Source organism: Elephas maximus, chromosome 8, assembly GCF_024166365.1.
Source record: "Elephas maximus indicus isolate mEleMax1 chromosome 8, mEleMax1 primary haplotype, whole genome shotgun sequence".
Lineage (NCBI taxonomy): Eukaryota > Metazoa > Chordata > Mammalia > Proboscidea > Elephantidae > Elephas > Elephas maximus.
In genome coordinates, this window is record NC_064826.1 from 57,208,818 (window position 1) to 57,232,815 (window position 23,998).

Genomic DNA, 23,998 nt, shown 5'->3' on the forward strand with positions numbered 1-23,998 from the left:
CCCTAACCTGGAAAAGGGATGATTTTCAGGAGCTCTTTTTAGCCCCTCAACAATGACAGTAGAAGTCACACCACCAGATAGGTTACCCAGACTAGCAGAGAGGCCATCTGAGAATGAGGGGAATTTAGAATGAATAGTGCAGAGGCAGACAATGGCCATCAGTTGCTACCTTGAGACCAACTGTAGCAACAAGGTCTATTGGGGGGCCCACCAAACCCTTGGAGGAACTGCTCCCTGAAAAGAAGTGGATCTGTGTGGTACCAGGGGTAGACTGTGGCAGACACAGAGATACGCTGCTCCAGTCCCCCTTCAAGAAAGGGCTTGCTCAACTGCAAGAAGTATGGTTAGCTAACAGTCTCCACCCAGGTGTTACCTCATTTAGGGTCCTGCTGCAGCTAGCCAAGGCCAAACACCTCTCAGGGAAGCCTCTAGCCAATGACTGAGCAAGGCAATAGTGTGAAAATCTAGCCATTTCTGCAAAGTGCAGGGCTCTTCTACAGGCCATCTTTGCTCCAGAGCTCCCCATTGTGCTGGCAGAGACTAAGTCTGCACTATGTCTGATGTTTTCTCTGTACCTTCTTTTGGGTTACTCTCCAATAAACATTTAGCATCTGTAATTCTAACTCAACATCTGCTTTCTGGGGGAATCTTACCAGCACACCAATCAATGCTACTTGGGTTGTGTCTAACTTGATGCATCTAATCTCAATTTATAGCCTTTTATGCCTGATTTTAGCATTATACTGTTTAAACCCCTTCAATAGCCTCCCGTTGCTTCTTAACATAAATACAGAGTCTCGCCCATGTGATCTGGTGTCTCACTGCCCCTCGCTCTCATTGCTGCAGCCAAACTAGCCTTGGAAATTTCAGTCTTCATACTTATCAACCAGCCCTTACATAGGTTATTCCCTCTTTCTGGAATGGTTTTTCCACTCCTGATTTTCACTTAGTTAACATTTATTCATCTTTTAAATCTCTGTTCAGGTGTCATTTTCTCAGGTGGGTTTTCTCTGACTTTGTGAATAAGTCAAATGCCTACCATCAGCTTTCGAAGCATGGTATTTTTCTCCTTCAGGGCACAAACAAAAGTTTGAATTTTACATTTATTTGTTTGACATCTGTCTCCCCATGGTAGCAAAGACCTTGTCTGCTTTTGTTCACCATTATAAACCCAGTGCCTACCACAGTACCTGGCATACAGAAGGTGCTCAATAAATATTCTTGAATAAATGGATGAACAAATAAGGGTTGCAAAGTCATTCTAAATACAGAAAAGTAGTGGAAGGATTGAGTCATCAAATGATAGGCATACTAGATTCAAAAGAACCTGTACAATACTGGTCAGCACCATATTTACATTGCAAAAAACAATTTAGTTTTAGCAAAAGAGTAGCATCTTTATCACAAAGTGGTGTTAATTTGAACTTAATTGGGTTTTTTTTTTTTGTATTTAACTTGTAAACTTTTGGTTTATGAATGTGAAAGAGCTGAAAGCATAAAGAGTTGACACCTAGTTTTATGTTTGTCATCACTGGAGGTCCATGAAAATTGGTTCTTTGAAAGGGATTTGTCAATTACTGGAGTTTGAGAAACATTATACAACATTAGTACTTGAGTCACTGGACAGGGCTCCTTAAATTCTCTCTGAATCAGAGTAGGGTTAGTTTGGAGCCTAGGCCAAACCAGGTCTCTGGGGGAGATTTTGTACCTCTGTGGGCAGGCATAGAAAGGCCCAAAAGGCACAGTGAGCAGGCCCCAGCCCAGCACCGCACTATGACCTTTCCTGTTCCTGCAATAACAAAAATGATTGGTAACAATTTGTTACGATTGGATGACTACTGCTCAGCATGCAGAGTTTAACTTTCTCAACATGAGCAAATTTAGAAGTAAATCTGTTCTCACATGGACTTCTTTCTCTCGAGTTAATTTTTAAGAGTTTCATTTAACTCGTTTCTGACAGTAAATCTAAGAACACTCTCCCATATGAGTTGGAACGTTGTCCTTTCGAAAATTCAAGTAATTCAGTAGGTTAATCCATCAAATATCCTATTTTGCACTTAGATTACAGAAACTGAAGCCTAAATAACTATGGTCATAAAATGTCACTGAATGGTGCTTTTGTTCTATCTCCTAGTTTGTTGCATAGTGCCTGGGGTCTTAAAAGCGTGCAAGCAGCCATACAGACTATAACAATAGGTCTCCATTCATCTGGAGTAGTAGGGTTGAAAGAGGAGTCAGGAATTAGAAGACAAAATGTTGCCAACATGAACATCTGCCTCCTGTGCCGTGGGATCAGAAGAACTGGATGGTGCCTGGCTATTATTACTACATGATTTGACCTAAGATTCCATAAAGAACCTTGATCAAAAGGGGGTTAAAAAACAACGACAACAAAATTCCAGGTTCTCAATGGAATACAGACCTTCTGGAGCCATTGAGTCTGGACGAACACCTGAAGCTACTGCCCTAAGATAATCTTCAGACCTTGAACCTCAAACCCAAACTTTTTCCAGATGTCTGCTTAGCACCAAACAACAGTTTAGCTTAATTAGTAAAGTATGTCTGTCTTGAGCATCGAATCTTTCAAAGATTTACTTATGTGGCATCAAATTGACAACAGCATCTCAAAAGGTTAGATGAGAAGCTTAGGGGGCAGACAGTTTAGGTTACTGCTGGTGGAATAAGTTGGAAAAGGATAGTGAGAATGGCTACACGACGTGAAGAATGTAAACAATGTCACTGAATTGTACGTGTAGAGTTTGTTGAAGTGGTGTATCCTTTGCTGTGCATATTTTCATGTTTAGTGAATGAGTAGGTAAGTAAATAAATAATAAATGTGTTTAGATATTGTCATGGATTGAATTATGTCTCTCCAAAAATGTGCATATCAACTTGGTTAGGCCATGATTCCCAGCATTGTATGGTTGTCCTCCATTTTGTGACTGTAATTTTATGTTGAGAGGATTAGGATGGGATTGTAACACCACCCTCACTCAGGTCACCTCCCTGATCCAAGATAAAAGGAGTTTCCTTGGGGTGTGGCCTGCAGCACCTTTTGTCTTTCAGGAGATGAAAGGGAAGCAAGCAGAAAGTTGGGGACCTCATATCACCAAGAAAGCAGCACCAGGAGCAGAGTGTGTCCTTTGGGCCCAGAGTCCCTGTGCCTGAGAAGCTCCTGGACCACGGGAAGATTGAGGATAAGGACTTTCTTCCAGAGCCAACAGAGAGAGAAAACCTTCCCCTGGAGCTGACACCTTGAATTTGGACTTTTCGCCTACTTTACTGTGAAGAAATAAATTTCTCTTTGTTAAAGCCACCACTTGCGGTATTTCTGTTATGGTAGCACTAGATGACTAAGACAGGTATAACTAAAAAAAAAAAAAAGTCACTTAACAGCAGTGTAACACAGCCAAGTTAATTACTTTGGCAATCTAAAAATGGTGCAGATTATGTATGACACTACAGAGAATGAGTGGTGACCTATATCAAAATGAGACAGTTACAGTGATTAGAATAGTTGTACTTTGATTCAAATGTTTCCATGGAGAAAGGCCAGCATAAAGGAAAACCAACTAGGTTTCTCTTGTCAATGTGGAATCCACAATTTACCAAAATTCAGGGGAGGTTGCCTAAATTAAGGAAATAAACACATCACTTCCTTCTGACAGAAAACCCAGCCCCAAACCTAAATAGTCACTGGCAGAGATTCTTATCAAAACATTACTTTCAGTATCAAGGGGAAAAATAAGCTTTAGGATCCGTGGGGTAGAAGGGACTGAATGGTATCAACTGACCCAACTTGTTTTTTCCATAAAAGAATACAAAAGAACTATTTTAGGTAAATTGGTATCTGAACTCTTTTCCCTAAAAAAATAAATAAACTTACATTAACATAAAAAGAAGATAACTTTTAGAGCACACCTGTTAGGATATCCTTTCTTTTATCTCATTTCCAATGTGTAGTCATTGCTGTTTCCTGCTGATACTTTCACTCTAAAATGGAAGCAGGAAAGATACTGTGAAAGTATATGGATACTGGTATGCCATTACTACTGACACATTTTATTAATCTAAATTACATAGACTAGAAATCTGGGAAAAATGTGCTCACAAATGTGGCAATGATCAGGAGGGAAGATGAGTAGGGAAAAGCGGCTAACTACTCATTCATCTCCAAGCAGGGTGGCATGACCTTGGTAAGTTTGTCATAGGCTTAGCTTTCCGCCTTCAAAGCTCATGTATGTGATTTGTCAACACACCATGCACCATATCTCACTAATTCAGCTCATGAAGACTGGCTTAGAAACTCAAATTCAAGCGCATTAACTTGCAAAGGAACATATTTACTGCCACATATTTCATAACCTGCACATTCTTCACCTATAGGAACACTAATGGAAAAAATGGGAAGCTATGTTATAAATAAAAGCCTTCTTGAGGATCATAACCTCAGAATGAGTGGTGTCAGTACTATGCTATCTCTGGACCAATGCCTCCTGTCCCTGGGCACAGTCAACCTTTGCCCCTGTAATCTTTCTTCTTCTGAAATCTCAGGGCTGGCCAAGCCCCCAGACTATGTAACTGATACGTTCTTTCTTTAGCTACTAAATTCATTCAGTCAGGCTACAGTTCAATGTTACCTGCTGGGCAATCATTTTTCCCCTGAAGAGGAGATTTTGCTGTTCTATGCTCTGATTCTTCAAAATTTGAATTCTCAAACCAGTTCACACCAGAACTCTTGGAAAGAAGCATCTCTGCCGGATCCAGACACTTTGAAGGACTCTGAGGAAAGGCTCCTTGGCTCGCACCAGCCCAGCACCATCCTACACAATGGGCAAGGGAGACCGCCACAAGCTGCAGCGCAAAATGTCCTCATATGCCTTCTTTGTGGAGACCTGCCAGGAAGAGCACAAGAAGAAACACCCAGACTCTCCTGTCAATTTCGCTGAGTTCTCCAAGAAGTGCTCTGAGGTGTAAGACCATGTCTGCAAAGGAAAAGTGGAAGTTTGAAGATGTAGCAAAAAGTGACAAAAATCACTATGACAGGGAGATGAAAAATTACGTTCCTCCCAAAGGTGAATAAGAAAGGAAAGAAATAAGATGTCAATGCCCCTAAAAGGCTACCCTCTGCCTTCTTGTTTTGCTCTGAACATCGCCCAAAGATCAAAAGCGAATGCCCAGGCCTATCCATTGAGGATACTGCAAAAAAAATCAGGCGAAAGGTAGTCTGAACGTTCAGCCAAAGATAAACAACCATATGAACACAAAGCAACCAAGCTAAAGGAGAAATATGAAAAGGATATCGCTGCATACCATGCCAAGCAGGAAAGAAAGGTCCTAGCAGGCCAACAGACTCAAAGAAGAAGGCAACAGGAGATGAGGAAGAAGGTGAAGATGATGAGGAAGAGGCTGAAGAGTACTAATGTGTGTGGAGTATGCATGTGTGCTTAGGAGATGGTTTAGCTAAGAATGTGAATTCAAGTGCAGCTCAATATTAGCTTCAGTATAAAAACTGTACATAATTTTTGTATAGCTGAAAAGATTCTTCGTAGAGAAAATGCTTTTCTAAAAACGCAAGTTATAGCTTTGTAAGGGGCTATGTACAATTAGATTTTAAAGTTTTGATGTTGAATGTTTCTAAATATTTAATGCTTTTTTAAAATTTCTTGACTTGTGTATGGTAGCACTGCAAACTCCTGGGAATTAGAATCAACAGTAAATTTTAGGGTTTTTAGGATGTTGCTTTTTCTTAAATTTTGTAATAAAATTATGTATATTAGTTTTTTTTTTTTTTTAATTCTCAACAGGCAATCACATTTCCTTTTAAAGTCTTAGTGAGGAGGAAAGGAGCTCACATTTACTCCCAAACATTCACAACACGTAGTAATCATGAATTTCAAAAATGCTTCCTCCTTTAGCTTCCCCCTCACATGTCTCCAAAATGTCATTTGGGCAAAAAACTGTTTTAAGCAGAACTGCATTTATAAGGGAAAGAGAGATAATTGGGAAGCGTTACAAGTTGGTTGTAGGTTATCAGTTTATTTTAGCCATAGTTCCTAGACCCATAGGTCAAAAGCTTAAAAATATACACAAGATGAAAGTAAGGATAAAATCAGGAGCAATCAGAAACCAGGGAGGTTAATAAAACTTCTAATCCATGAATAGTGAAACCCAGAATGTAGAGTGGGTTAGAAAACTGGTCTAGCAGAAATCAAGAGAGCCAGAGCAGACCCCAGGGCGGTTCCACTGGCCAATTCCAGGGACACCTTTCATAGCATTGTCTTAGTGAACGGCACCTGCTGGAGTTTTGTAGTGCACGTGCACAGTATTTGTGGAGGCCTTGGGCAGGCAGTCCGAATCCGCCAGGCACTCTTTGGAAACTCTATGAGGAAGTTCTACTCTGTCCTATAGGGTCACTATGAGTCAGAATCGACTCGACGGCAGTGGGTTTTTGGGGGTGGGGTGGGGCAGGAGAATAAGATCAGAGCTACAGGCAGTTAAGAATATGGAGAACCAAAGGAACTAAGGATGAGGGCAATACAGGCAAGGCAGAAGATGTGAGACCATAGCACTAAAAGGACTTTAAAAATTCAAACAGTCTCTTAGTTAAAAAAAGCACTTATATAGATTATACTGCATTTAAATCTTTAAAAAAAAAAAATCTTTAGGACCCTATAAATAAGGAAACTGATTCTGAAGAGTGAATTAATTTAACCAAGGACATGTGATTAATAAACAACAGCATATAACACTAAATAACAGACTAACTTTCTGGCCCAGATTTATAAAGATTTTTCGCTGCAGGAGACAATTTTGTTACAGTGTTATTTTGGATCATTTTATATCGTTTGTTTCTTTATCTCAAAAATTTCAGATGTTTCTGTCTTCAAAGTTGAGTTTAAATCCAGTTTCGGATTCTTTTCACACTGTGTTGCTCAAAGCAGTCACCTGGAGATCTTTTCTCTCTTTTGGTTTAAGTCATCCAAATCCAGTTCTCCAGTGGTGGTGGGGATGGACAGGATAAGAGATTCAAAGTCAGGGAAAATATTCTTTTTCTCCAATTTAATTCTCTCTCTGCTTTTCAGAGAATTCTTCCCACCTTCCGTTCTATCATCCTCCCCACAGGAAAACCCAAAGTGAGAGTTGGGTAACAAGATGTTTTAGGAATGTAAATAGTATTGTGGGAAAAAGAGAGAATTATTATGGTTTCTTCTCCCCAATCTAAAAATGCATGATGACATAGCCCATATTTCAATTATATAACTTTTCATATATTGTTAAAAAGTAGTTTGCATTATGACTTTTTCACTTGAATATTAAAGTGTCAGTGTTTCCAGTATTTTTTGAGTGCATTCTGTAAGATCCCAGTTCTAATTTAATTTCCTTCCATTTTTGTCAACAACTCTTCTAAGTGCTAACAGCTCAAACAAGCAACATAAATGCTCTTCACTCATTCTTGTCTCACTTATTTGGGCAAACAATTATTAGTTACTAATTTGTCATTTGTTAGAAGATATCTTTATCTTCTAACAAATCTCTAGGTTTGGGGCTTATATTGAGATACTGTAACTTCTTGTAAGTACCCTTTTGATTATGGAGCTAAATCTCTACCTTTCTCCCTCCCTCTTCACAGTCCTTTACTTCTGCCTAATCCTTTATTAGTTCCTTCCATTGCATTTTATTGCAACTCCATTTAATTATAAAATCTCTCTGCACCCTCAGACTTTTCTAAGTGTTCCTTCAGTTACAATACCATAGTCAAAATCTGGCTGTTCCCTGTGACATCTTTAACTTGAAACATACTGTGGTAGGCGTCTTAGTCATCTAGCGCTGCTGTAACAGAAATACCACAAGTGGATACCTTTAACAAAGGGAAATTAATTTTCTTACAGTCTAGTAAGCTACAAGTCCAAATTTAGGGCTTCAGCTCCAGGGGAAGTCTTTCTCTCTCTGTTGGCTCTGGAGGAAGGTCCTTGTCATCAATCTTCCCTTGATATGGAGCTTCTCAGCGTGGGAACCTCCAGTCCAAAGGACACGCTTTGCTCCTAGTGCTGCTTTCTGGGTAGTATGAGGTCCCCTGTCTCTTTGCTCACTTCACTCTTTTATATCTCAAAAGACATTGGCTCAGGACACAATCCAATCTTGTCAATTGACTCCTGACTCATTAATATAACTGCCACCTATCCCACCTCATTAACAACACAGAGGCAGGATTTACAACACATTGGAAAATCATATCAGATGACAAAATGGTAGACAATCACACAATACTGGGGATCATGGCCTAGCCAAATTGATACAATGTTTTTGGGGGACACAATTCAATCTATGACAATAGGATAAAACCCATTGCCGTCAAGTCAATTTCAACTCACTGTGACCCTACTCTACTCACAGGACAAAGTAGAACTGCCCCATGGAGTTTCCATGGAGCGGCTGGTGTATTCGAGCTGCCAACCTTTCAGTTAGCAGCCAAGCTCTTAATCACTACATCACCAGGACTCCTAATAATAGGGTAATTCTTCTTATTTTCTCCAATTCAAGTTTAATTGACAAGAAGGATTAATCCTTCTCCCAGTTTCGCACTGCCTGTTGGCTGTCTTCAAGCCACTTCCTTTCTTTGCTTTCCATGCCACTGACTTATGGCACCTGTTCCTTATGCTTGTGCTTTCTGGCTTTCTAGGCCACATCAGCCTATGATTGTAAAACAATGTCATGATCTCTGCGTATACCCAAATTACAATAGTTTTAATCACCACTACGTTGATTACTGGATTTCATTTCTCCTTTGGAAAATGTTCCCAGTTATTTCATACATGAGTACATGACTACCATCTACCTTGGCTGCTATGGTTACCAAACTATGTCTTCCATATTCTTTTTCTACTTTTCCTTTTCAAGTTCTCTCCAGGTTCTATCCACTGTTCTTGAAGCTGCCTAAAGTAACCATTTTTTCCCAGCTCCTACTCATTACATTTCCAGAGAGAAACATTCTAGGGTCCAAGAGTCAGGGCACTTCTACACTTGTAACCTAACAAATTCCAACACCATCCTACGTTCAATGATTATTTTAGCACAAGTTTAGATTATTCTTTCCCTCATCTCTTATCCTTTTGATTTCAATGTCAGTTGTGATTCACTTAATAAATCTGTCCCATTATCATCGAGTTGATTCCAACTCCTAGCAACCCTATAGGACAGGGTAGAACTACCTGAATATTATGGATCATATCTTGACCACCAAAACTCCACAAGCACTGCCATCTTATAAACCCTGCCTTACACTGAAATTTCTTCATTGTTAAAATCTCAAATTCTGAGTTTCATCTCACTGCCCCTTCTCTCCAACTCTCCCCATTCCATCCATCCCTGTTCTGTGTTCCCCGAGGGACTTTACATTCAGGTAGAACAACTAATTATAGATGAAGAGGTCCCAGGTTGAAAACCAAATAATTTCTCTTTCACCTGAAATGTTCTATTAAATGAGATCTTCGAAGACAGAAACTATTCGTTTTTATATCCGTATTTTGCTCTTTGAATGATTATCAGCTCATAGTAGACACTCATAAATGTTTGATGAATGGTCATTCCTAATTACTGAATATTAGATGTTGCTGACAGGCTTGCTGGATATCCTTAACAAAAATACTAGGTAACCAGTAGGTTTGGGGGGTTGGGTAAAATGGGAATGACAAATACAATTTTCCTACAAAATTGTTTCCTCTTCCTCCATGAGACTGACTTTTATGTTATTAAACAAAACATAAAACATTAGTACCTTAATATCATATGTGTAAACTATTGAGTGATCAAACCATATTGATGGAATGTATCAAAAGTGCTCAGGTGCCAAGTGAAAGAGATTTCAATGGCCAAAGGAGGAACAATTTGAGCAACAAAACACATAAAGCAATACTGGATTATAACTCAACATATAAAATGAATATCCATAAGCTCTGATACAAAAAAAATTGAATAAATTAGTAAACGGGGGGAGGGGGATGGACAACTCTCCCATCAGAAAAATTCTAAATAATTTATGTAGCTACTTCACCCTCATGGAAGGGACACCATAACTCCCCACTCCTTAAGTGTGGACTAAGTAAAGTAACTTTCTTTCAAAGAGTCCAAGAAAGGGGTAAGAAGAATATCTTCACAGTGGAGAAACAACAAAAACTACTTCAGCCAGGTGATCAAGATTCACATCAATAGTGATGTTATATGGATATGTATCCTTGACATTATATAATGGAACTGGTACATACCTCTGTGGTCTTTCTTCAAAAACCCCATAACCACAATCTAATCATGACAAAAATATCAGACAAGTTCCAATAGAGGGGCATCCTACAAAATATCTGACCAGCATTCCTCAAAACTGTCCAGGTCATAAAAAATAAGGAAAGTCTGAGAAACTTTTACAGCCAAGAGGAGCCTAAGGAGACTTGACTAAGTATAATATGGTATCCCAGATGGGATTCTGGAATAAAAAAAAGAATATTGGATAAAAACTAAGGAAATCTGAATAATATGGACTTAGTTAATAGTAATATATCATTAATGGTTCATTAATTGTAACAAATATACCATACTAATGTAAGATGTCAATAATAGAGGAAACTGAATACAGGGTATGTGAGAACTCTATTATCTTCTAAATTTTTCTACTCTAAAAAGCAAAGTCTATCTTTTTTAAAAAAAGTTGTTTTTTTTTTTTTTTTTTGCTACATCTAAAACTGGTCTCTAAATGTGTACCCTACCTTTCTTACCAAATAAAAGTCGAAATTTCTTAGCTTAGTATCCAATGTCCATGGACCTGGTAATCTGCAAAAAGAAAAATGGCCACTGATAATATGCACCTGTGAAGGGGTGGAGTCATTTCTTCCAACTCTTGTATATGGGCTTTGTCAGTGACATGTTAATGTGACACCACTAGAGGCTTAAAAAGTGGTTGAGCACTGGGGCTTGCCTTCTCTTGCTGCTCTTGGAACACTGCTGCCATAACCCTGAGCTACCTGGCTGACGTGGCCACGTAGAGGAAAACTGAGGCACACCAGCCACCAACCTATCAACTAGACATGTGAATGAGGCCATCTAACCCAGCTAATCTTCCAACAGCCTTCAGCTCCATGAGTAAAACCCAGGTGAAAACAAAAGAACTGCCCAGCTGCTCCAGTCCCAAAAGCCAACAGAGGAGTAAACTAGAAACTGTTTTAAGCACTAAAAGTTGCTAATTAATACACTCCACCATACTCTTATCATACCATTTCCAACTTTGTTGACCAGAATTCCTCTATGCTCCACACAAACTGCAAGATTTTTTATTCTCTAAGAAAGCTTTGTACTTTACTGAATACTTGCTTATATTTCCCTCCACCTGAACTGACTTTACTACTACTACTATTGAAATGTCACTCATCGTCCCATTTTTACAGAAAGTTTCATGTATAAATAAATAATTAAATAAATAAAACCAAACCCATTGCTATTAAAAAAAAAAAAAAAACCCATTGCTATAGGGCAGGTAAAACTGTCCCACAGGGTTTCCAACGCTGTAAATCTTAAGGAAGCAGACTATCACATCTTTCTTCTGTGGAGCCATTGGTTTTGAACCCCTGACCTTTTGGTTTGTAGCCTAGCACTTTAACTACTGTGCCACCAGGGCTATATATGTGTATATATATAGACAGGAAATTCAATTCACCAGAGTTTTTCTTAGAAAGACCATTGCTTTCTTAAGAAATTCCTTGGTGTGAAGGTTAGGCTCCTGAAAGGCATTGTACTGAATAGGATACAGACTTACCTATAAAAACAGAACGCCAAAACAGAAGTGGATTGAACATGTGACAGCGAGGGCATAAGTTTCGAGGGCAGGTATGGAAACTCTACAGTGTTAGTCCATCTTGTTGCTCTATCATTTCTGTTGTCTTTATCTGCATAGTTTAAGATGGCTCATTACCAACACATCCACATTCCAACATCCACATCCAGGAAGGGAGAAAAATGAAAGAGGGAGCAAGCTCATTCCTCTAAGGGAACAACCCAGATGCTATACACATCGGTTCTGCTTATATCACACTGGCCAGGACATAGCCACACAACTATACCTAACTACATCGTAGGCTAGGAAATGTCATTGTTATTTTGGCACCCAAATATTCTCCTACTGCTGTAGAAGAATGTTATGGATTGAATTGTGTCCCCACAAAACATGTTAAGTCCTAACCCCTGTATCTGTAACCATGACCCTGTTTGGAAATAGTCTATGAAGACGTTATCAATCAGGTTTACGTAAGCTTATACCGGAGTAGTGTGGGTCCTAATCCTAGATGACTGGTGTCCTTGTAAAAGAGAAGATACACAGAGACAGAGAAAGGACAGTCAGGTGAAGATGTGTCCACAAGCCAAGGAAGGCCAAGGATCACTGACTGTCACCAGAAGCTAGGAGAGAGGCACGGAACAGATTCTCTCTCAGAGCCTGCAGAATGAATCATCATGGCTGGCACCTTAATCTCAGATTCCTTGCTTCCAGAATTGTAAGACAATAAGTTTATGTTCTTATAAGCTGCTCAGTTTGTGCTATTTTGTTACAGCAGCCCTAGGAAACCAACACAGGAGGTCAACATTAGTCTCAGCCACAATTAAGCTTAAAAAGTAAGCCTGTTAAAATGCTATGTGTAAAGCTAGAGAAGGAACTGGTTTGATTCCTGAGAGGTAGAAAACAGAGGAAGCGGGAAAAGAAATCAGGAAAATGGGGGAAGCCTTATGCACAGTAATAGGCGATCCTTCTTTGCAACCTTTAACTCTCTTATCAAGCCTCTGAATGCCTGAATGAGAAGTCTTGTGGTAACTGGTGAAGAGGCTCAAGACTTCAAGGTAAAAGGGAATATATCTGGCTGCAAGAGTTAGAGGAAGAGAGTGCCATGATACTGTAATCCTGAAAACCCACAGAAAAACGGCAAGCTTTGAACATAACTGAACTTTGGAACTGGGCATTTGAGCCAATCTTATATTGAATTTATAAGATAAGAAGTCCTCACTGACATCTGAGTATACCCAAAGCTTCTTTTAAAATCCATAACACTTAAACAAAGGTGCTAAGAGTAAGAAAGTATAACAACAACAAAAAAGGTTTCCTAAAATAATAATAAAAAAAAAATCAGCATAGAGTTCCTAGTGATGCTACTTATAGCAACCATAAAGTTAGCAACTGGAGAGAGCTTTAGTTAGGTTTAACATAGTGTTAGCTTTAGCTACTGGAAATAGACATGAAGTATGACTCACTTTCTTAAGTGAAATGTAGGCTAAGTGTAACCATCACAGATTTTAAGAATGTCATTTACATTTCTTCTCAACCACATTTTGTGTACTGACACTGATGAATCAGTAACGAAAACAGGATGAACTGGTCGATTTCCGATCTTTACAAAAGAGCCCAAATGGACCATAGTTTATTATGATAGTGGAAACAACATTAGCAGATGGTAAGGTCTGTAACAGCTAAAACAACTGTGTGCTTCTGATAGAATGAAACATGCCAGACTACCAAATAATTCCTTGCTGAATCAGCCTCATCAACAGAAGCTGATGGAAAAAAAAAAATTTAGATGAACAAAATAAACATAAATTGTGAGCCTTCACATATCATTTTTTAAAGGAATTGACCTTTTAGATGCTAACCAGGTACAATGCAAGAAGTCCTTCTTGGAAGAATATTCTTGAACAAGTCAGTCGTTTCTTTCTTATATAAACCGTCGGGGAACAGAAGTTGAAAGCATCTTATCAAAATAGGAAATGGAGAGCATCATTCTGCCCTATTTTGACTATTAGTGGGTACTTCAGCTTTCTGCCTACACATTCAGGCAATCTGTATGTTACTCATTACATATAGAATTGAGATAACTTCTATGAATATTCCACTTTATTAGTAATATAACAAATATAGGAGTATCTATTACACTCAAAAAAAATTTTTTTTTATTACACTCAATTAAGCAACGTTCTTTTTCTACATATACCATGGCTTGCAAGCGTTTGTTTCAGTTATATTTTAAAGCATGTTAAAAGGAATTTAAAACAATTACTGTCAGCTTCTAACATAATTCTAAAAATCCTAATATTTTAATACCTTTATCACCTGTGAGCATTATGAATATCTCTTCAATTGTGTCCTTTTACCGTTTGTCATTTTGTCTCTCTATCATTGGAAAGGACTCAGGCAAATACTCCACTCCCAGTCCTTTAGGAACCCAGAGGCAACTCTGTATTCTTTAGAATGCCTTCAGCTGTTTTGTGTCCTAAAAATACCAGTCATTTCCAGGTACATGTTTCCTCCAATCTCTATTTCCTATAGTACAATGTTGTAACATGGAATTGTGGTCCTGGGTACCCCCTTTAACTGTCTTTTGTGATAGAATTCCAAAATCTATCACCAAAAAAAATGAAAGATAATGAGGAATTGAGGCCTCCAGCCAACAGCCAGGGAGGAACTGAAGCCTCCTGTCAATAGCCATGTGAATGAGCCATCTTGGAACTGGATGTTCCAGGTTCAGTCAAGCCTTCAGGTGACTGCAGCCCCAGCCGACATCTTGATTGCAATCTCATGAGAATCCTAAGCCAAAATCACACAGCTAACCCACTCCTGAATTCCTGACCCACAGAAGCTCTGATGTAATAAATGCTTGCTGTTTTAAGCCATTTCGGATACTCTGTTACACAGCAATAGATAACTAATGTGGAAAGGAGACTTGTTGCATCCTACCATTAGTTATATGCAATCCATTCTATTGCAGCATTATTTACAATAGCCAAAAGGTAGAAACAACCCAAGTGCCCATTAACAGATGAATGGATAAACAAAATGTGGAATATACATACAATGGAGTATTATTCTCTCAAACACAGAAACAAAATTCTGACACATTCTACCACATTAATGAACCTTAAAACCATTATGTTCAGTGAAATATTGTAAGTCAGACACAAAAGAACAAATATTGTACAATCCCACTTACATGAAATATCTGTCGTTGTGAGATGCTGTTGAGTCATTTCCGACTCCTGGCGACCCTACGCACAACAAAACAAAACACTGCCCAGTCCTGCACCATCCTCACAATTGTTGCTATGCTTGAGCCCACTGTTGCAACCACTGTGTCAATCCATCTTACTGAGGGTCTTCCTCTTTTTTGCTGACCCTCTACTTTACCATGAAATATTTAGAATAGGCAAATCTATTGAGACAAAAGAAGATCAGTGGTTACCAGGGGCTGGGAAAAGTGGGAAATGGGGAGTTAAAAAAAAAAAAAAGGAAAAAGAAAATCTCATTTTAAAATTCTCAATTTATTATTTATCATAATGTGGTTGTGGAGAAGAGAGAGGCAGGAAAGGCCTGAAAGTAAAAGGCTTCAGATTTATTTTCTTTTTTACGCACTATAGGAGACAGACTGCTTACAGAGTACTGTATTTACTATGACCTTTCCAAATAACCCAGTTATTTATAACATTATATAGAAAATGCTGTTGATCTACATTTCTCCTGTAATTCATCTGCAATGGTAAAGCAGCATGAGTTCCTTCTCACTGGAGATTCTTGTGAAAATGTATTACAGGCTCAAGATTTAAGAGTGTTCTGAGCAGAGAATGATCCTATGGCAGATGGCTCTTTGGCAAAGGAAAAGAAAGAAAAGACTGTAGCATTACGTGAAAGCGAACTGTTCAAAAAAAAATAGAGCTTTTCCAATTATAATAGAAATAGAAAAAGGAGTTTCACCATATTTCAGACAATGACTGTGATAGCCTTATATCTTCCTACACCGGAACCAGTAAAGACCAATGTTCAGCATAAATGTAAACTTCTGACAAAAAATATAAACAATCACAGAAAAAGACAGTGGTGGTACTGTGACCACTGGAGTCATATATCTTCCTTACCCTAAGTTTGCTAAAATAGATATAATACTGTTGCAATGGCTACAATTATAAAATATGATTATATATAACAATGTTATTCTCAAGTTTGAACAGATGGCCCATAGAAATTCTGCTTTCCTAATCCTGTTAGTCCTGATTTTATTAAATTGAAAATTATATATTACATGTCTTCACCAGTTCAGCCCACAGTCATTATAACAAAGATATTATGCTCTGAAAATTTAATTTGATATGGTTATATTTAATGTAAATGTAGATTTCTTAAATTAGGTAGATATTAAAAGACTGCATTGATATTTCAGCAAATTTTTTGGAAGGAATAGCCATCTTGATAAAACAGTGTTTTCTATTGGGTTTAGATTTGAAGTCTAACAATTTCAGGTCAAGAAAACCTTTCACTTGCATATGTTTATATGTATCTGTTGTATGTATATCAAGGGTGTCCAATGAGTCCAAGTAGAAAGGGATTCCTCAAGTAAGAGGCCATATCTCCTTCCATAATGCATAAAACACTTTGCCCAGAAACATGAAAACAGGACTATTTCCAAGGAGTTTCAAAGAAACAAAAAAAATTTAAACAATGGAATTTATAATATCTCCCTTTGTCTTAGGCTGGGTTCTCTAAAGCAAAAACCAGTGAAGCATATACATCCATACACACATACACATATATATATATACACACACACACACACTATATATAGAGAGAGAGAGAGAGACTTATATCAAAGAAATGGCTCACAAGGTTGTACAGGCTGGGAAGTCCCAAGTCCATGGGTCAGGCTGAAGACTTCTCCTGACTTCCAGAGCTGCCGGGGCTGGCAAACCCATGATTGGCAGGTCAGACAGTAGGCCTCTGGCTCACAGGCTGTGGAGGCTGACCAATACCAAGATCGGCAGGTAAGACGGCAGGCTGCTGGCTCCCAGGCTTCAGAGGCTGACGAATCCCAAGAACAGCAGGTAAGCTGTTAGCTCAAGTTCCAAGAACCAGAGGTCAGATGAGGATCCAGACAGAGCAAAAGCCAGCAAGCTTTGCCAGAAAGTCCACATATGTTGGATGCAGGCCATACCCCCAAAGAAATTTCCTTTCAGCTGATCGGCTGCTTCAAGCAGAGCTCATCGTGGAGGTGATTATATTATATCAGACCTCATTACAGAAGTGATTACATCATTATATAGCTGCCAAATTACATAACTGCCAAACCACTGAGAATCATGGACCAGCCAGGTTGACCCTCAACCTTAACCATTACACCCTCCATACCTATCAGCAACAGACTGATGCTTTGAAAGGCAATTAAAAATAAGTTAAAAAGAAATCTAGAGACAGATTCCTGCTAGCTATTGTTATTGCAATACAAATCTTAATATAGCCAAAGAAATTTTTGATATTCCAATCCTCACTGAAATATAGTTGTTCCCAGGACAAATTCCATACAACAATCAGGAAAGATAACAGGTCTCTTTTCCTGCTATTCATTCTTTGTTGTTATGGTTAAAAAATAATAATAATATCGAATATTTTTGAGTGCTTATTATTTGCCAGATGTGTTCGAAGTGCTTTGCATGTGTTAGTCTTTGACTAAGCAGGAGCAATAAGCTTTGGTCCATCTTTCCTAACATCTGCAATTTAGCTTAATCTGATGGCACAACTGATTTGATTCGTATCTTGTCTGTATTCCTCATTAAGTTACTAATCACAAGCAAGTTGTTGCCAGTAACTTAGTAAGCTGATCTTTTAATGAAAAAAGTTTGGTAAAAAGATGCATTGAAAATACTACTATAATGTAAGCTCCTCCACTAGAATATAGGTTCCATGAGGGCAGGGACCTTGTATCTCTTAATCACCACTATATCACCTGTGCCTAATCAGTGCTCAGCACAAAGTAGGAACTCAGAAAAGCCTTCTGAATGAATGAGTGTATCACAGATTTGCAAACTCCTAAAAGCTATAAAGATTACAGGGGTGCCTTGTTTTACTTTCTCTGCCACTTCACATTCATTGCGAGGAAACTGAACATATATTGGAAAAAGAGGATTAATCTATAACAAATCTTTACTTGCTAGAGGACTTTTCATATTTGGCTTCAAAGCATTTAGTCCCTTTGGTTTTATTACTGTTGAAGCTTGTCCTAGGTTTACCGTAACATAATCACTAGCAAATCCAAACCCAGGCTAATTTCCACCTACTGCTGAAACTACTACCCTGAAAAGAAAAAAAAATCTTGCTGAACAATAGGGACATCTGCTGGTTAAAATGAAATGCTTTTACCCTTAAAATACTGCATCTATAAAGACATTAAAAGATTTGGTTAATAAGGTTTCTAGCAACACTGAAGTGTTTTATTAGTACTCAAGCCAGACTTGAGTAATAACAAAAGGTAATATTTGATCATTTATTGTATTTCCAGAATTTCTCAAGTAGTGACACTATCCGAAGAAAAGGCTATAATTTCTTTTGCAGTGATCATTGCCAAATCATAGAAATGGCTATCTCCCTGATCTTCTGGCTTAAGATACTTAAGTATCTATGATATATATCAACAGACAATTAAGTGTCTACAAAGTCAAGGCACTGTGCCACATGCTGGCAAACTAAAGCTTTAAAACATGGCAGAGGTAGCAGATGGCAGCTCTCTGCTCTGACAGCATGCTTAGCAGTAGCAGAGTTAACCTCAGTTAACACCTGCCAAGGACTGAGCCTATCACTTGCCAGTGCTATGGCCTCACCACTTCACAAACGTACAGGCCCGGTGCTTTCTACAAATACGTCCTTTCCAGTCCTAGCTGAATAAATGCCTTCTCACCCCCTACTATGGCAATTTCTTGCTAGCCTTCTAGTTTCTGCTTACATGGCTTTTCAGAAAGGCCTACTCTGAACTCCTTACGTAAAGTTTACTCTCAGAGCACCCAGTTTGTATCCTTTTTAGAATTTATACAAATTGGTAATTATTATTTTATCAATGTATTGCTCCTTTCCTTTCCACATTAGACTATAAGCTTTAAAAGCAAAAAAACATGCCTATGAGTCTGTGTGCAGGCATTCAACAATTAAAGTAACAACCATTTTGATTTGTATCCCAAAACTTCAGGGTAGAAAGAAAACTTCTATCTCATTCCTGGGAGTATCTGAAGACTTAGCTACCCATTCCCCTAACTGGAAAGGGGAAACAATTTTTGTTAATATTCCATTAATAGGTCACAATAAATACCTATTGCAAAAGAATAAGACATGAAGAGGGTTAAGGAGAGGTGGTGATCAGGGATTAATTGAAAGCCTAAAAGAAGTGTGGAGATGAAACAATGACAAGATGGAGGGCAGGGAAAAGATCACAATATGGAGTGTCAAAAACTTCAGAGGAAAGCCCAGAGAAGAAATCTAAGATAGAAGAGGGCCTAAAAGGGCCTGGTGTGTGAGTCTAACTGGGGGTAGTTTATTCATTCTTTTAGCATATAAATCCTCATCAGCTCTATCAACAGGACTCAGAGATGGTGTAGAAACATAGACTACTCAGCGATTGATTTTCTTTTACTTTAAACAAAGTCCTTGCAAACATATCCCTTTTTTCCTGAATCACAGGTAGAGGAACCATGCATTAGTATCCAGAACACAATATAATCATGAAACGACTTCTTTGAAACACATTTGTTAATATTTCAGCCTTTCATAAAAGCATAGTATCACCAATATTCAATCACTGATGAGGTACACAAAGTGTCATAAAAGATCTGGAGACGAAGAGAGTTAATAACTAGATCAATGCAGCAAATACCATAAGAGTGGTATAAATAATTTTATAATACAATAATTTTATATTTAGGATAGAAACATTTCTCACAATTTTTCTGCAAAATAATTCCTAAAGAAATCCTAGGATAATATTTTTAAAATCATACAATTCCTATGTACACATTAAATGATGCAGGAAGATCAAAAGAAAATGGAAGGAATATACAGAGTCATTATACCGAAAAGAACTGGTAGACGTTCAAAAATTTCAGGAGGTAGCATATGATCAGGAACCGATGGTACTGAAAGAAGTACAAGCTGCACTGAAGGAATTTACGAAAAACAAGGCTCCACGAATTGACCGAATACCAATTGAGATGTTTCAACAAACGTATACAACGCTGGAAGTGCTCAATTGTCTATACCAAGAAATTTGGAAGACAGCTACTTGGCCAACCAACTGGAAGACGTCCATATTTATGTCTATTCCCAAGAAACGTGATCCAACCAAATACGGAAATTATCAAATGGTATCATTAATATCACTTGCAAGCAAAATTTTGCTGAAGATCATTCAAAAGCGGCTGCAGCAGTATGTCGACAGGGAACCGTCAGAAATTCAAGCTGGATTTAGAAGAGGACGTGGAACCAGGGATATCATTGCTGATGTCAGATGGATCCTGGCTGAAAGCAGAGAATACCAGAAGGATGTTTACCTGTGTTTTATTGACTATGCAAAGGCATTCGACTGTGTGGATCATAACAAATTATGGATAACATTGAGAAGAATGGGAATTCCAGAACACTTAATTGTCCTCATAAGGAAGCTGTGCATGGATTAAGAGGCAGTTGTTCAAAGAGAACAAGGGATACTGCATGGTTTAAAGTCAGAAAAGGTGTGTGTCAGGGTTGTATCCTCTCACCATACCTATTCAAACTGTGGAAACCCTGGCAGTGTAGTGGTTAAGTGCTATGGCTGCTAACCAAAGGGTCAGCAGTTCAAATCTGCCAGGCGCTCTTTGGAAACTCTATGGGGCAGTTCTACTCTGTCCTATAGGGTTGCTGTGAGTCGGAATTGACTCGATGGCAACGGGTTCACAGGTATTCAATCTGTATGTTAAGCAAATAATCCGAGAAGCTGGACTATATAAAGAAGAATGGGGCATTAGGATTGGAGGAAGACTCATTAACAACCTGCGTTATGCAGATAACACAACCTTGCTTGCTGAAAGTGAAGAGGACTTAAAGCACTTACAGATGAAGATCAAAGACTACAGCCTTCATATAGATTACACTTCAAAATAAAGAAAACAAAAATCCTCACAACCGGAATAAGCAACATTATGATAAATGGCGAAAAGATGGAAGTTGTCAATAATTTCATTTTACTTGGATCCATGATCAACACCCATGGAAGCAGCAACTGAGAAGTCAAAATACACATTGCACTGGGCAAATGTGCTGTAAAAGATGTTTTTAAAGTGTTTAAAAACTCAAGATTTCACCTTGAAGACTAAGTTGCACCTGACCTAAACCATAGGGTTTCCAATCGCCTCATATGCATGTGAAAGCTGGACAATGAATAAGACCGAAGAATTGACGCCTTTGAGTTATGGTGTTGGCAAAAAATACCAAAAGAACGAACAAATCTGTTTTGGAACAAGTACAACCAGAATGCTCCTTAGAAGCAAAGATGGTGAGACTACATCTCACATTCTGTGGGCATGTTATCAGGAAGGATCAGTCCCCGGAGAAGGACATCATGCTTGGTAAAGCAGAGGGTCAGCAAAAGAGAGGAAGACCCTCGACGAGATAGATGGACACAATGGCTGCAACAATGGGCTCAAGCATAGCAACAATTGTGAGGATGGCACAGGACTGGGCAGAATCGGCTCGACGTCACCCAACAACAACTCTAGATTCAAATTGTGTTATGAATAATCTGTACATTGTTTGAGTTAAAGGTATAGAGGTGTTATTATAATAAGATTTACTTTAAAAATTATGTATTAAGCTAATAATAAAATATATTTGTTTTCTCCAAGTAAATTCCAACTGACTTTGGGAAAGTGTAGTTAGGAAAGAAACACACAGAGAGGGAGAATTTAATAATAAGGATGCACTTAAGTTTTTCAGAATAAATTGTAAAGTGCAGGCTGACCTAAAATTTTGCAGAAGTAAATGGGTGGCCAGGCTATAATTTAAATATCACCATCTTATGCCTTAGTGAAAAGAATCCTGTATGGTTATGCTTTATGAAAAATATGGCTAATTAGGAACCAATTTGTAATAAACGTTAATGTCAGATCAACAATTTTGCATATGTAATTTTATTTTGTTGGAACAAGAAGTTTAATTGCTTTTCTGGGGTTTATTAATTTCCATTTTTAAGTGCTTACTACACACAGAAAAGCTAAATATCATCAGTCAGAACAAGGCCAGGGCTGACTGTGGAACAGACCATCAATTGCCCATACACAAGTTCAAGCCAAAACTGAAGAAAATTAGAACAAGGCTATGAGAGCCAAAGTACGACCATGAGTATATCCTACCTGAATTTAGAGGCCATCTTCAGAAGAGATTTGATATGCTGAACACTAACGACTGAAGACCAAACAAGTTGTAGAATGACATCAAGGACATCATATATGAAGAAAGCAAGAGATCATTAAAAAGACAGCAAAGAAAGAAAAGACCAAAATGGATGTCAGAAGAGACTCTGAAACTTGCTCTTGAACACCGAGTAGCTAAAGCAAAAGGAAGAAATGACGAAGTAAAAGAGCTGAACAGAAGATTTCAAAGGACGCTTGAGAAGACAAAGTATTATAATAACATGTGCAAAGATGTGGAAGTAGAAAACCAAAAGGGAAGAACACGCTCAGCATTTCTCAAGCTGAAAGAACTAAAGAAAAAATTCAAGCCTCAAGTTGCAATATTGAAACATTCTACGGGGGAAATATTAAACAACACAGGAAGCATTAAAAGAAGAGGCAAGAAATAGAGTCACCATACCAAAAAGATTTGGTGGACATACCATATGATCAAGAACTGATGGTACTGAAGGAAGAAGTACAAGCTGCACTGAAGGCATTGGTAAAAAAAACAAGGCTCCAGGAGTTGACAGAATACCAACTAAGATGTTTCAACAAACGGATGCAGCCAAGAAATTTGGAAGACAGCTACCTGGCCAACTGACTGGAAGAGATTCGCATTTATGCCTGTTCCAAACAAAGGTGATCCAAATGAATATGGAAATTATCGACCGATACCATTAATGATCACACACAAGTAAACTTTTGCTGAAGATCATTCAAAAGCGGCTGCAGCAGTATTGTCGACAGGGAACTGCCAGAAATTCAAGCTAGATTTAGAAGAGGACGTGGAACCAGGGATATCATTGCTGTCAGATGGATCCTGGCTGAGAGCAGAGAATACTAGAAGAGACATTAACCTGTGTTTCAGTGACTATGCAAGGGCATTCGATTATGGATAACATTGAGAAGAATGGGAATTCCAGAACACTTAAATGTGCTCATGAGGAACCTGTACATGGATTAAGAGGCAGTTGCTCTAATAGAACAAGGGTATACTGCATAGGGTCTCTAGGAGTGTAACCGACTTGATGGCACCTAACAACAACACTACATGGCAGGCTCTGTGCAAAGTATTTTGCCTACATTTTTCTGGGAGGTAGGTTTTATTATCCGCATTTTTCAGATGAGGTAAATGCAGCTGAAAAAGTTTAAATACTACCCAAGGTTACCCTACTATTGAGCAATAAACAGGTCAGACCTGATGCCTATATAAACATGACTTATGCACTCATTTCTTTAAAAATGGAATGTTTTGCGATACACCCCAATAGGATCCAGACCAGCCGGAAATTTGTAACAAAGTTAGATATAATAAAGTGCTGCTGCTTGATTTGGAGCCCTGGTGGCACCGTGGTTAAGAGCTTGGCTGTTAACCAGAAGGTTGGCAGTTCAAATCCACCAGCTGCTCCTTGGGAAGCCTATGGGACATTCCTCTGGGATAGCAACCGGTCACCATGAGTTAGAATCAGCTTGGTGGTAATGGGGTTTGGTCTGGCAGTTATCTTTGAAACTTGGTGCAGATTCTGGAAACTGGCTGTAATCACTTGTTTTCCTCATTCGACTACAGTTTCCAGTTTTGTGAGCGACAGCAGAGTACTTCAGAGCACAGGCTCTGGAGCCAAGGCTTCAAACCTGGCTCCACCACTTACTAGCTGTGTGACTTCTGACACATTAATTCTGTGGTTCATGTGTACAATGGGATTCGTCTGTAATAATCACACTGGTCCATTTGGTGCTTAAA

At 38.6% G+C, this 23,998-nt stretch overlaps 1 protein-coding gene and 1 pseudogene across 1 annotated transcript in view; one reads left to right on the forward strand and one right to left on the reverse strand.

The window, feature by feature from the left end:
* LOC126081571 (uncharacterized) overlaps positions 1–23,998 on the reverse strand; it is a 36,965-nt gene that overhangs the window by 1,761 nt on the left and 11,206 nt on the right. The window lies entirely within an intron of this gene.
* On the forward strand, positions 4,831–5,423 carry LOC126081570 (high mobility group protein B2-like; annotated as a pseudogene).